Below are 14,089 nucleotides of genomic sequence, written 5' to 3'. Positions count from 1 at the left end.
AAGACAAAAGATTTTAATATGAAAGATATATGAAAAAAAAAACTAAAAAAGAAAAACGTTTGAAAATTTTCAATTTTAGGAATTTTTGAAAATTTGAAGGTTTAGGTTTTAAGGATGCTTATCACTTAGCATTTTAATCCATGTCATCAAATCAATGACACATCACGTGGTTAACATGCCATGTCATTGATTTAACGTACTAAATAACCAATCGTCACAGATTGGACGAGAATTTCAAATAACGAAAAGTATATATACTTCTAATATTACAATTATTATGCAAGAATTAAAAGTTAAATTTTACGTATAATATAAGAATTAATAACATAATTTGCCCTTACACTCTTGGAATGACCATTAAGTGAAAAATTTAACAATAAATCTTCAAATTACTGAAAAAAAAAATACCTTCAAATTACTGAAAAAAAAATACATCTTCCATATCGTCAATGTAAGCATGAAATTAACTCAATTAAGAAAAGTTGAAATTCTCAATTAACAACGATAAAAGTACAAGGACTATTTAAAGGAATCCCAAAAAACCTGTTGAGCCTAATTGCTAGTTCATAGCTGGACCATTTTTACACTTATTAAAGAAAAAAGTCTCAGTTTACAAAAATAAATAAATAATAACGAAAAATATAGGATTTGAAAGAGGAAAGTCACCTCATTTTTACAATTAGGGTCCACTTATTCTTATATATACCGAGAAAAATATACACTACATTTGGACCAATAAAATCCTTCAATTGTTGCACCAAAAATCTGATATGGATTCCTTTCTCTACATGATATAGGGTTTATAATAAAAAAGCAAAAAATAAAAAATAAAAACATACTATTACAACGTTAACTTGCCCTTTGATTATATAGATATAAAGGCATAAATATTAGAATCATTTAAAATCACAACACTCGGCCAAAGCCAAAAACATTGTTCATGATTGTCAAGTTTATGACATGGTACGGTTGTTATCATATAGCAGTCAGTTGTTTTATGTTAAACAATGCCTTGTTAACCATACAACTACAATATCAGTACGTACACCTTGCTTCTCACTTCTCATTAAAATTTGAACCCCTACTAAACTTAGCATCTAAAACACAATACTATACGCAATACAATGATACCGAATGAAAATGATAAAAATGACATAAAAATTATATAAATTAAAATTTTAATAAAAATCATAAATGAATTTAATGAAAATTCAAAAAATTATTTAATATTTTTTATATAGACACAAACTATAACACATAATTTTCATATAAAACACATTATGAATATATGAATTATCAATGTTTTAAACAATATAAATACATGAATTAACAAATCTACCCTAACCTCATCTCTCTTTCTAAAATGAAGATACGGGGTATAAAGAGGAGAAAAAGATACTGAGAAACCGGACACAAACAATAATCCTTACAGTAAAGCACAACGTATAGACAGAAAAAGCTTGACTAAGAGATTCACATTTCTTGTAACCATATAATCAGATAACTTATTGATCAGTTCCAACACCAAGGATCCACTGTGCAAGATGCGTCAAATATGGTTCTGCTTGGGAACTGCTGCTCAAAATTGGTCTCAGACTCTGAAGCTCAGCATTAAATTCCCCTCTCAAATTCACTGCAATATATTAGTTAAAATTAGTGTGATGAGAGAAGGAGAGGTAATTGTAGTAATTCTCCACACTTACAGAACGGAATCAGTGACTGCTGAGTTTCTAGTCATGACTTTTTGCGCCTGAGATGGATTCCTTGGTTTCCACTGCTTGGACTTTTCCGAGCCAATTGAACCATCAGACTGCTCCTCTAACTTGGGAATATCAATAGACGATGAAATCAACCAGTGTGTTGCTGCTGCATATTGTAGGCACAAGGATTTCAGCTTCTCCACTTTCTGCATCAATAAAAAACCATACAAATTAAGAAAAAGACATACAAGAACCATGATAAGTGAAATTCCCCCAATCAAGTCTCGCGTATTCATGGGCTAATGCATCTTCTAAGCCTCTTTCAAACTTCACCTCCAACTTCAGTTTTTTACATTGAAATTTGAAATGTGCTTCATAGTTCAGTATATGATTCTAATATAACCCTAAATACCATTTTAGTCTACCTAATACCAACGAACTAGTATGTCCAATTTCTCAATATCTTTGTCCCAAAAATATTGATAAATTGATAAGCAACAAACCTTTATCAAATCAGGCAAAAGAAGCAGACATTCTCTCAGACACTTATCAAGGAAAAAATCGTGATGCTGGATAACCTGTTACAAGAAGAAGCATGCTCAAACATGTGATTCACTAGTTTATCACAAAATAATACATATCTTATATGCAAAACAGATATGCAGCATATAGAAGTCTAATTATGAACCTCATCAATGCTTTTTGCAGTCTGAAGTCTACCATGCAACACATGCCAATTGGGTTCAAGAACCTAAGAAGAAGGATTTCATTAACGTTACCAAAAAGCACCAAGCCCACTAACTGATCATCTTAGAGTAGGTTTATATTTTCTTTCTTATCCATATATATATATATATATATATATATATTTTGCGCCTTTCCTCCATGAAACTAAGAGTCAAGTCTCAAAGTCCTTCACTTGCTACTGGCCTTAACTACCAGGTATGCAGATTTTTCCCAAAGTAAAGAAAAATTGAGGTTCAATTATGCAAAAAATTGAAAAAATGGAATGGAAATTGAAAATAACGAGTATGTGTCATATCAGACTCTATCTGTTTCCATGAATTTTTCAATCCAAGCATTACAAATTTATTTAGAGCAAATATGGTGCAAAGGATACAAAGAAACCTGCCTCAAATGTTAGATAATGCAGAAGATTGTTAATAAATCTCAGCATGCTTCGACAGAGCAGAGATGATCTAGATACAGCAGTTCCACAAGTATTAAGAGCACGGTCTCCCTGCAAAATTTTATTGCAGTTATAGAATACAATAAAAAACAGGTAAAAACTCACCAGACTACATCAATAGGTTCAAGTCCATACTTGATGCATATGCCAAGCCCCAAAAAGCTGGCGCTCCACATGTTTACAGTGGAAAAGGAAGCAGAAAATCAACTGGTATTTTGTCAAGGCTTTTCTTGATATAACAATTGACAGTGGCCATTGAATCTGAAAACAGACAAAATATTGCGAGCATAAGGATGACAACCCATGGTCATACCATTGAACAATGTAAAAGTGATACCACCAACAGATCACAACATAAGCAACTTCCAGTCACAATAAACCATCAAGCAAGTATAAATAAACTACTAGGGCAGAGCACTATTTGGTCAAAACCAAAGAGAAACAACTAGTTTGGTCTGGTCTTAAGAGTAAATAATTTCATTTTGGTTTGAAACCAAACTGAGTTTATAATTTGGTTTTACTTTGGGTTTTAAAAATCTTGAAAGCAAACCAAACCAAGAAACAAATTAAGAATAATATTTATATGTACATAAACATTTAAACATGTATATGATAAAAGGTTGGTTTTTATAGAAATGTGTGACACAAAAAAATTCAAAACTAAGACCTAACATGATTCCTTTTTTTGGCCTTTCATGCAGCCGGACCCAAAGTTAAGGGATATAAAACTTAGTTTGTTGTTGTTGTTGTTATATGTGATGAATAAGATGTTTATTTTATTTAAAATTGTAAGTTTGACATTTAAGGTTTCTTTTTAAAAAGTTGTCAAGTAAACTTTATTTCTTGGATATGTTGCAAAGCCAATGTAGTATGTACTACTATTTATTTCATGTTATAAAATATTTTATATGGATTAGTTTATATTTATGATGCTACAAATCCAGTTCTTAGTAGCATATTTAGACTTCATTAGGTGCATGACTCTAATGCGGTAGGAATTCATTTTGACTACACCGGAGCCATGTTTGACCCCAAAATGGCATTGGAACTTCAAGTACCAGTGACATTTTGGATCCAGTGACATTTTAGGGCCAAATGCAATTCCCATCACATTGAAGCCATTCACCAAATGGGCAATTAGACTTGTTTTGAATTTTAATTTAATTTTTTATATTTGACTTGAATTAAGGAGATTCGGTTAAATTTTAATTGATTTGAGTGTTAAAATGTGTTAAAATTGTTCCAAAAAAAATTTGGCTTTTTTGGTTAGAAGTCAAAACCAAATAAGAAACCACACCACATTGAATTATTTCAATTTAGTTTAATTTGGTTTTCATTATAATGTGGTTTGGTTTGGTTTCAAAAAATTAGAAACTGAAATTCTTGGTTTGGTTTCAGTTTACCTTTGAAACCAAACCAAAGTAAACTGTGCTCGCACATAGAAACTACCACTCAAATCATATAATTCGTACAACTGACTACTATTATACCTTGATAAAGGTTAACCACAGTCCAGAAAATATTGGAGGAACCAATAATAATTTTAATAAAACATTTAAACCTTAAAAGAAATCACATCATTCAGAGACTCCCAATGAAGGCTACACTCCTGCAAGTAGGTCACCTTAGTTCACTTGTAATTCAAAGACTCCGTCAAGAACACAAGTTGTATGTTAACGACAACAAAAGAAATATATACCTTATAGCTCAAGGAAAATGTATCAAGACCAGTAATGTTTATTGGCTCCTCTAGATCATTGCTATCAGATACATTCCTGGTGTCAAGATCCTTCAGTCTGCTCAATCCTTTGAGAACAGATCTCTCCTGAGAGTTAAAACATAAAATATTGTGTAATGTAGATCCAATTCAAAGTTTTCCCTCCATGAAGAAATGAGGAAGAGAGGAATCACATACCACACAACATTTTAAGTCCTCATGACAAGGATCTGCCGCAGCAGCTGTGGTACGCAAAGCAAGATCCAGCAGAGACTACATATTTTGAAAAGAAAAGGTTAAAATTCACAAATCTCAGATGGTCTGCCTTTTTAATAATAGTTATTTTGCAGTTTTCCTTTATAAACTTTAGTGAGTAGATGAAGAAGTCTTATCGTATGAACCTTATATGGCTTGTAATTAAAAAAAGAGGGAAAAGGAAGAATAAACCCGCAGTTTCTCCACAGAAATCTCATCATGCTTTTTCAAGAGCTCCTCTCAAGCTATATCCATAAAGTGAACCAAGAAATCACCCTGCAATTTGATAGCACCTGAATTAGAATGACTATATAAATTATTTAACAAAAATGTCTATCATGCAACTATGTACAATACATGAATTGGATCTTGATCTACAATACAGAAATCAGTAGAATATTAGTTTTATTCACGATCCTATTAGTCCAGAATGTAATGCAGTGTTTGCATATGATCATTTTATGAAAGAATTCAAATTGGAAAAGGGTTTTAATCTAGAAAACCAATTACCTTGTTTGTTTAAGACATAGAAAGGATTTCCAAATGCTCAAGACTTTTAAGCAGGTATTTAGTGGCCACAACATACCTGCTTCAAATAACACCTAAACAGGCATTATTTGAGAATGGCTGCCTCTCTTTTTCTTTTCTCTCTCCTTACTTGGCCTCCTGCCCTCTCTCTCAAGTATTTTTCTATCCCCTTGTTCTATCAGTCCCTCCCTATGCTTACCAAATCAGAACTTTTCCGGCAAACCAACTAAACCTCCAGTCATCAACATTGCCCTTTCACTGCCACCAATGTCATCTTCTCAGGTTTGCAATTTGCTAACATCTATGTGTTTTTCTTTTTCTTTTTTTCAATTTCCACCTTGCTATTAGGCTTAGCTTGATAGGAAAGACAGAAAGGGCTAAGGATGGAAAACTTGTTAAACCAATGATTAGGTTTCATAACAACTTTCATACTCTGTAGGATAACTATTGAATTAACAGTTTTTCCATCTATCCCTTTGCATCCTTCTTGTTCTTACCAAGCAAAGCCTAGAGATAATAAAATCTGAACCAACCTGAAAGATCAGCACAACCCGCAAAAACCTCATCCATGCCAATTAGAAAAGTTAACCCAAGCTCGGATCAACCCAATTAGCAAGCAAACTACACCTTACTCAATTCCAAAAGCAACCCAAAACACCTCAAAACTTAAATTGAATTTAATATATATTCTTTCTCAATTCAATTCCAACTTAATTTAAAAACTATAAGCATAAAGCAAATTATAGATATGACCAAAACTCAACTAGATTAGAATTAATTAAAAAAGTGAACAACCCAAACAAATTCTAGATATGACCAAAACCACAACTAGATTAGAATTAATTCAAAAAAGTGAATTTAAACCAGTCTCTTCTACCAATTTTTTTCTCTTTCGCAGCAAGAAACGATGATTCTTGCTTTAAGTCTACCAATTTCAGGACCCAAACTGGCCCAAAACCAACCCAACCCAACCCAACCAATTCCACCCTTACTAGCTCTCCCTCTTTCTTTTTCCCCTCTGTTTCCACCGATGTTTATAGTGACAGAACTGCTTATGCAACACTGGTAATATCTTTCAATATTTCTTTGTTATTTTTCTATTGTCTCTCCTCTTTTGATCCAAACCAAACTCGTCTACCATTTTTTTTAAGCTTTCCATAGCAAGAGATGATGATTCATGCCTTGATTGAGTTGTCAAGACCTATCAATTTTGCTGTTAGAGATTCAATTACTGTTTGTCTGAATAATTGATAGTTTGCATCACTCCATTATGATAGGAGAGACAGAGTCAGAGAGTGACAAAGGAGAGGATATTAATGTTACAATTTCGTTCTTTTTTAAAATTTTTACACATCAAAGGAGATAATTCCAATTTGACACAATCCAAACAACAATTACAATTTCTAGCATGTTTCATCATTTTTAATTCCCTTCATTTCAAAATTCTGAGAAACTTGAAATATCGCATCCAAACAAGGGTCAAGGAATTAAAGCTACTGCTCTGTCAAGTTTCTATTACTCTTGCAATGAAAGACATTTCTCATACCAAAGCAATATAAGCCATAAATTACAAATTTCTGCTACTTTTGAAATGCTCTAACTTCTGGTTTACTTTCATTTTCTTTATGCAAAAAAGGTAACTCTTTCTTTTCTTTTTGTTTTGTTGTTTATGGATATCATAGTATTCACCCAAGTTTTCCTATTTTAGCTTTGGAAACTTCTTGGAGCTTTCTCCCCATTTATCACTTGGTATCTCTTTACGATTAATTATATCCCTTATAGAATTAGCATATTCAATTTATGCATCCTTCTTACAGTATTTATCCATTTCTTTCTTTTAGTACCATTTAATTACTAATTTTAGGAAAAACTTAGGTTTTTTTTTTTTTTTTTTACCACAGAAAAATGTATTAGTTTAAAACCAATTGATTTTGAAACATAGTTTTATAATAATCAAATTATATATCAAATATAGATAGATAATAAAATGGATGATAATAAACATTGTAAAGATGACCTAAGTAATATAAAAGAGTATAATTCCCTACAAACATAAATGCTTATAATGATTTTGGGAAAACGCATTTTACAGTCTAAACAACATAGGTCCTCTCATTGAATGCATTCAGCATGTTTTCACTTAAAGGATTCATATAAGAAGCCCCTTATATGGATAACTAAACCAGATAAAATTTTTAAATCTTTGAAACTTCTATTTTTCAATCTTTTAAGCAGTTATCAAAACAGCACTATAATTATTAAATTCTCCTCTAAGATCCATTGTTGATAGAGAAATAATACTAATGTGAAGACAATACTACTAATCTTACTATGCTCTAAAACTACTGAAGCTTTAGTGTTTGCGTTTTACAAAGCTCTTCATTAAGTACTAATAATGTTAAATAGTTGATGAACTAGTGCTAAAATGTCATGAATCAGATACACCCGAACACAGCTTGACCTAGTGTGAATACTGAATCCTAAGCATACCCCTGCATAAGGGCTATTGAAAACTTGGCACTGACTACTGAGTTACACGTTCTGTGAACCTAGTCGGCATGACACACATACATTCATCAAAAGATGCGATGTGATCTACAAAAAAGTGGTCCCTATCTTGACTAGCTCACCAGAAAAAACAGTTACCAATTGTGTACTTTGTCTACTCAAATAGGTAACCACACCAAAACATATTATACATAAATAAGGATTGGTTTCATCCCAAGTTCACAAAATATTTAACAGAGTTACCTGGTCAAGAAGAAGATAGTGCTTTATAGACCACAGCTTTCCTGTTAGATCATACTACACCATTAAAACATGCAAGTCACCATTAGACAAAGTTCCAGCAAACTCTCTCGAATGGAAGACAAAAGTAAAATAAAAACACGAGAAAAATTAGCACGTAAGTTACTAAAAGTAATAACAATTCAACATCACCTTTTCTTTAATGAGACCTCAGAGCTCAACACTGGCAAATTCATGAGCAGCTTTTACACACTCAAGATATTGATGGTTGGAACCAAAAGTCTATTAATTTAGAATGTTCAGACACAGGGACCTGCAATAATATCCGGTCAGAATTATTTTACAATGCAAAAAGGACAAAAGGAGGTTCTTGTCAAAGAATCAAACCTGAACATTGTACCCACATTCTCTCATGACATTCAGATATTTCCCAGTAGTCAATATTGTACCAGCAATATTTGCTAGGAAGCTAGGAATGTCCTCCTTGGGACTGTAACGTTGCCTCCAATACTTGGCATCATAATCTTCAGTAAGGCTCTCCTACAAAACCTAAAAATTATTACCATGAAAAGCACTAATTTGAAGCACAGATATATGTGGATAGAATAAATATACCTTTTGGAGAGACTTGTTCTCAGCTATAAAAAATTCACCATATGGATCATCAATCACTCCTTCATAGATCCACCTAAATTGTTGCAATTTCCTCATGATTAAAAATTCAAATGCTTCATAAAAGACTCATGCAAAAATATAACTTACAACTCTTCAGGAAGAAAGAAACTGAGCAAATTTAATAGTATTTTAATGTTGAAACATATCAATCAACTCTGAAGTAATAATCTAAGATTTAGCAAAAGGAAAAGAACACCATGCCTTTTTTTCCTACCAGGTCACTGAAAGAGCTTCCTAATTACCTAATCTAGGAACTATAAGCAACTTCCACCACTCAAAACACTTAAAAAAAAGCCCAAAATCCTTTATGCAAATGATGTAGGTCTTCATGAAAAGTAAAACTGTATGCAATTGTCTAAGGCTAATGTTTAGATCTAAAAAGAATAGAGACAAATTGTAGATGGATGTCACAGGATCAACCTAAGAAACAAATTGTGAAGGACTAAATCATGATTGTCATTTCATGCATCCAACTTTGCCATTGACAAAAGAGCCTCTTCTCAAAAACAAGATGCCCATCCATAAAATTATTTTGGGAGTGCTTATACATTTACTGTATAAATTCAAAATTTGACTGTTAAATCATCAATAATTAGAATTTCTACAGTAAAAAGGAACATAATTTTCTCCCAACCATGATATCTTTGTGAGAATTACAACATAAAACCAATGTAATTTGCAGTCAACTAATATGTATCATCTCTAGTGACATGGACCGATCACTAACTATAGGATTTTTTGCTATAGCTTTAACCCATTTATATATCAAGGGTGTCAACAGAATCTAACATGGATGGTAATAAAGAAAGCTATTTATCATCTCATTCAAACGCACACAGACAGAACAGAAAATATGAAAGCAACTCCATCATTTTTTCTAAGGACCAGATTTGGGTTTGGAAAAACGCTACTAACCCTGCTTAACATTCATAATCTCTTTCTGCTTGATTGTCATAACATTCATTTAGACAGTTTTTCCTAACCTTATGAAAATTAAAAAAGAAATATTATGGTTAGCAGTGAAATAATTGTCAAAAGCATTCCATATCGGTTGATGGCTCTTTGAAAAAAAATAAAAATAAAAATAAAAGAAAGAAAAGAACTCTTAGAAACACATTTCTCCACTCTCCAACAATATATTTTGTTGCAAAACTAGACTCTGGAATCAGATATACTGCAAGTATGTAGACATTCTTGAAAACATAACAAGATAAAGTTAAAACTCTTGAAAATAACAAACTTTTATGTGTAAGCCAACAACAAAAATCAGATATAATGCAGGTATTGCAGGGTTACCTTTCCAATATGCTAAGGTATGCATTGCTAGCAGATTGGGTCATTTTCTCTAGCAATGACCTCACTGCATTATCACCAGCCATAGCGTTAGCCTGAAAGCAAATAGGCAAATTGGGACGAGGCGAAAAAAAATCAATTTCTTAAGTTGTAATGCAATAATAAATATGTATGTATATGTATATATGTATATATATTCATATATTCCTCCATGAATTAATTAACACAAACATCTCACCTTGCTCTGCGACAGATTAAGCACTGCAGAACCCGCAAAATTATTAGCTGAAGCCTTCCGTATCACATTGGACAATGCTTGCATGGACCCCATCATGGGCTGCAAACACCATGGAAGAAAGTACCCTTAGTGAACACTCTAAAAACCAAAGCATTAAGAATAGAGTCAAAACTGACAATAAAACCACAATCCTTGAATGGAAAGTCTTCCAAGTCGAAATTGGTGTTCAAGCTGTGCAACCATGGCCCGATAATCCTGATCAAGAAAGTTAACATATGGTGAGGGAAAAACATAACGCTGAATGTCAGAGACATCATCATGAAACTATCTAATACCATAATCAGCCAAAATATGGAGAAATTGAATGAACATAGATATTGCATATATATGGATGATAAGCGGAGCATTAACATCCTACCCAAAGACCTTCCGTAATAATTGACAGTACATCATAAAAATTTGCAAAGGGCATTGGAATTTCTTTATGGCCCTATTTGAAATCCAAAGACCCTATTTTCTCATTCACCTAATAGAACCTAAAAGATTATGCTTATGCCAACAATAAATCCCATCATTTATTCCATCAAAAGAAAAAGCTCATCAATTATCACATTGTAAACATGCCATCATGAATCCAATCGTATTGGTATATATTGATTTGCTAGAGAAAGAAAATTTATAGAAAATGACAACCAAGGTAAGCAAATTAGACAGGTATAGCCATTACATGAATAATAATGTTTAAATGGATGGTAGAAGAATAGATAGTCCTATCACTTTTTGAATAGAAAGAAATATTAATGAACAGCAATGCAATATAATTTAAACAAAAGAATTGTAGCCCAAAAAGCAAGGAGTGCCCTCAATGCAGCAGCAAACGCATGATTGACAAGGCCATTCTTGAACTGGGATCCGGACTCTACAAACTGGTCAATCAAGAGAAAGCTCTCACACAAAGGAAATAACCATTTTGCTAATTCCTGCAGTGGTGTCTCAATCAGTTAAAATTATTGTGCTAAGGTAAGTCAGCAAATCACACATGATACATTTGCAAACCCCTCTTATCAATTATTAATATAGACAGAAAAATATCAGAGAACGGCCTCCATCATACTCCAGGATTAAAATAATCCACAAAGTTAATTAGTTGATGTGTTTTCAAGGGAATTTTGTTTTTTTCTTTATCCTTTTGTTCTAGGAATAAAGTTCTTTTATCTTCAGCAATCTGGACTTTAAATCAAGTGCAGTTCTAGAGTCCCTAGAGAAACCCACACCAGGGCAGGGTGCTACCAGAGGTACATTGCTTTATGGAATTGAAACAAAAGCTACAATACATGTCCCTTTCATGGTTACTCAAGCATAATCTAAAGTTGATTATAGCAGCATCACAGAGCACCAAGTTCTTTCAATCACTGTAACAGCAAAATTAAAGAGTAAAAAAAATTCAGCCACAAAGGATAGCATGAACACTTGTTTGTAACAACAGAAAAGAAAAATTCTAACCCGAAGTGCTAAATCCATAGATGCATCAACCTGGAAAGTAACAGCATCAACCTTTCCATGCAATCTTTTGATTGAAATGTGTCATCCTTCAATTTCAACCAAAGCAAACAGGAGATCATCAATGACAATAAGTTCCTACAAACCAAATTACCCGATTAATAACTACACTATTTGTAAGATCTTCACAGGTTAAAACCATTAAATAGAAACAGAAAAAAACTAGAAGATCAATAGTTAAAGTAGAAACCTAGCAAAGCACAATGAAGATTACAGCACATAATAAAGAAAATATGTTCGTAAGCAATCTGTGTCTTTGTTATTATAGTAATTTTTAAAAATAAATCATATGTAAAATATTCTGACATGTTCCAATTTGTTCCAAAATGTGCAACCCCAAAAACTCATAGAATTCATCATTTTCACCCAACCCCATGCAAACCAGAAATAACACCACTTTAGAAAAATGATCAACTTGTATGAAAAGTGGTAAAACAAGAGAGAGAGAGACACCGAATCAAACACCACAGTTCAACTCATGAGTGGCAAGTACCTCAAAATAAAATCCCAGCACTACACGTTTAAGATAAACTAACAATTAATTAACACTGTTGCTGGCAAAAAAATATTAAATTGATGGTCCAAGAGAAAAAAATCAGCTTGTCTGAATTTTCAAAAAATGAAACTACAATTCTGAGTTCCACATAAGCCAATCATACCAACCATAACAACACGAGAACGCTCACTCTCACTAGAGCATAGCTCATGCATCGCACAAAATTCACAAAACATGTTGTACTTCTTTCACAGCAAACTCAATACTGTCTTCAATCAGTAATTAGTAGAACAAAAGAAGAACTGTAATACTTTTTAGTTAAATAATACTAATAATAATAATAATAATAATAACAATCCCACTCCAGAAGAATTTTATATTTTGTAATTTCAAAGCAAGTTCAATTTAAAAATCAATTAATTCAAAAATAAAATAAATAAAGGCTCCACTATTTTTAACAACATAGATTTTTTTTTTTTAAAAGAAGGTAATTGAGCAGGAACTAGCATGATTTAAGTTCAAGTGAAGAATACCAGAACCGCGGCATCATAACAACCAATTGGATTTTCCAAACCAGAGCTGATTAGAGACAAAAATAAAAACATTAAGCTTGGACATAGAGCTAAAATAAAGAAAGCCAAAAAATGCAAATTAAATACCTTAACGAATCCAATGAAAAACCCTTCGCATCAGCTGCAAACCGAGATTTCCCCTTTATTTCCTGGAAGGAACATTAATCTACCATTAGCCACTAAAAAGAAGTTACATTGACATCAAATAAACGAAAAAAAAAGTTAAGTTTTAGGAAATGTGCTCTTTTCTTCTGATTATTTATCCGGCAAGCGAAAGGGAATGTAGAAAGCCAAAAAAAAGTTGCAGATTAAAAAAAAAAAAGAAGAGAAAATGCATGAAATTTTGGAAATACAATTCTTTTTCTGATTGATCCTCGAGAAGTGAGAAGGTAAACAGAAAAACCTGCTGAAATCGGCCAGTGAGGAGAGGTCTATCGAGGTTCCAGCGAGGGGTTGAAGGGCAACTTGATTCCATTTTTTTTTTTATTTCATATGATTTGAATAAAAAAATGTGCCAAAACTCTCTTCTACTAGACATATTTTAGTTTTATCATTTCTTTGAGACTTTTGACACTACAGTTCTTCTCAATTTTTCATCGCGTAAAAAGTTGAAGTTAAAAATTTTTACGCAATAAAAAAAGGGTGGAAAGTAAGTTTTAGAAAGGCGAGCCAGAATTTCTTTTACCGCTTAAGTCCTGTTAACTACATTCGTGAGTGACTAATTTTGATTTGATTTAATTTTTTAAGATTAATTTTTTTTTAAATTAAATTTTAGGTTGAATCGGATCAAATATTATTGAAAAAAAAATGGATTTAAGTTTGGTTTAGGTTATAGGTAAATTTGATCTGATTCAATCTTATATTATATAAAAAATTATTTTTTAATTTTTAATATATATTTATATTTAAAAAATAATATTTTATTAATTTTTGGTCAGATCAAATTAGATACGACTTGTATAAAATCGAGTTGAATTGAGTTCGGGTATAAAAAAAGTAAAAAAAATTTCGAATCAGGTTCAAATTTGAATTTTATAATTATAAAATCAGGTCGAATTCAAAACAAACAAAAATTCGTCTAAACCCAACCTATTTACCAACAATAATTTTAAAGATTA

The 14,089-nt window shown here is 32.1% G+C and overlaps 1 pseudogene across 1 annotated transcript; it reads right to left on the bottom strand.

Annotated features, from left to right (window-relative positions):
• Positions 1–1,261: 1,261 nt before the first annotated feature.
• LOC111276825 (gamma-tubulin complex component 2-like) lies at positions 1,262–13,541 on the bottom strand (annotated as a pseudogene). Its single transcript, XR_016343508.1, has 22 exons — positions 13,375–13,541; positions 13,059–13,120; positions 12,933–12,978; positions 11,847–11,981; positions 11,195–11,323; positions 10,516–10,598; position 10,481; positions 10,344–10,442; positions 10,109–10,200; positions 8,753–8,825; positions 8,525–8,677; positions 8,330–8,450; positions 8,141–8,194; positions 5,054–5,137; positions 4,805–4,879; positions 4,589–4,714; positions 3,025–3,150; positions 2,833–2,940; positions 2,389–2,451; positions 2,204–2,278; positions 1,704–1,906; positions 1,262–1,633 (listed from the first exon to the last, which is right to left on the bottom strand). The product of XR_016343508.1 is annotated as a gamma-tubulin complex component 2-like (transcript).
• Between the last annotated feature and the right edge of the window lie 548 nt (positions 13,542–14,089).

This window comes from Durio zibethinus, chromosome 7 (assembly GCF_047325235.1).
Source record: "Durio zibethinus cultivar Kanyao isolate XHJ-2024 chromosome 7, ASM4732523v1, whole genome shotgun sequence".
Classification (NCBI taxonomy): domain Eukaryota; kingdom Viridiplantae; phylum Streptophyta; class Magnoliopsida; order Malvales; family Malvaceae; genus Durio; species Durio zibethinus.
This window is presented reverse-complemented; position numbering and strand designations above follow the sequence as displayed.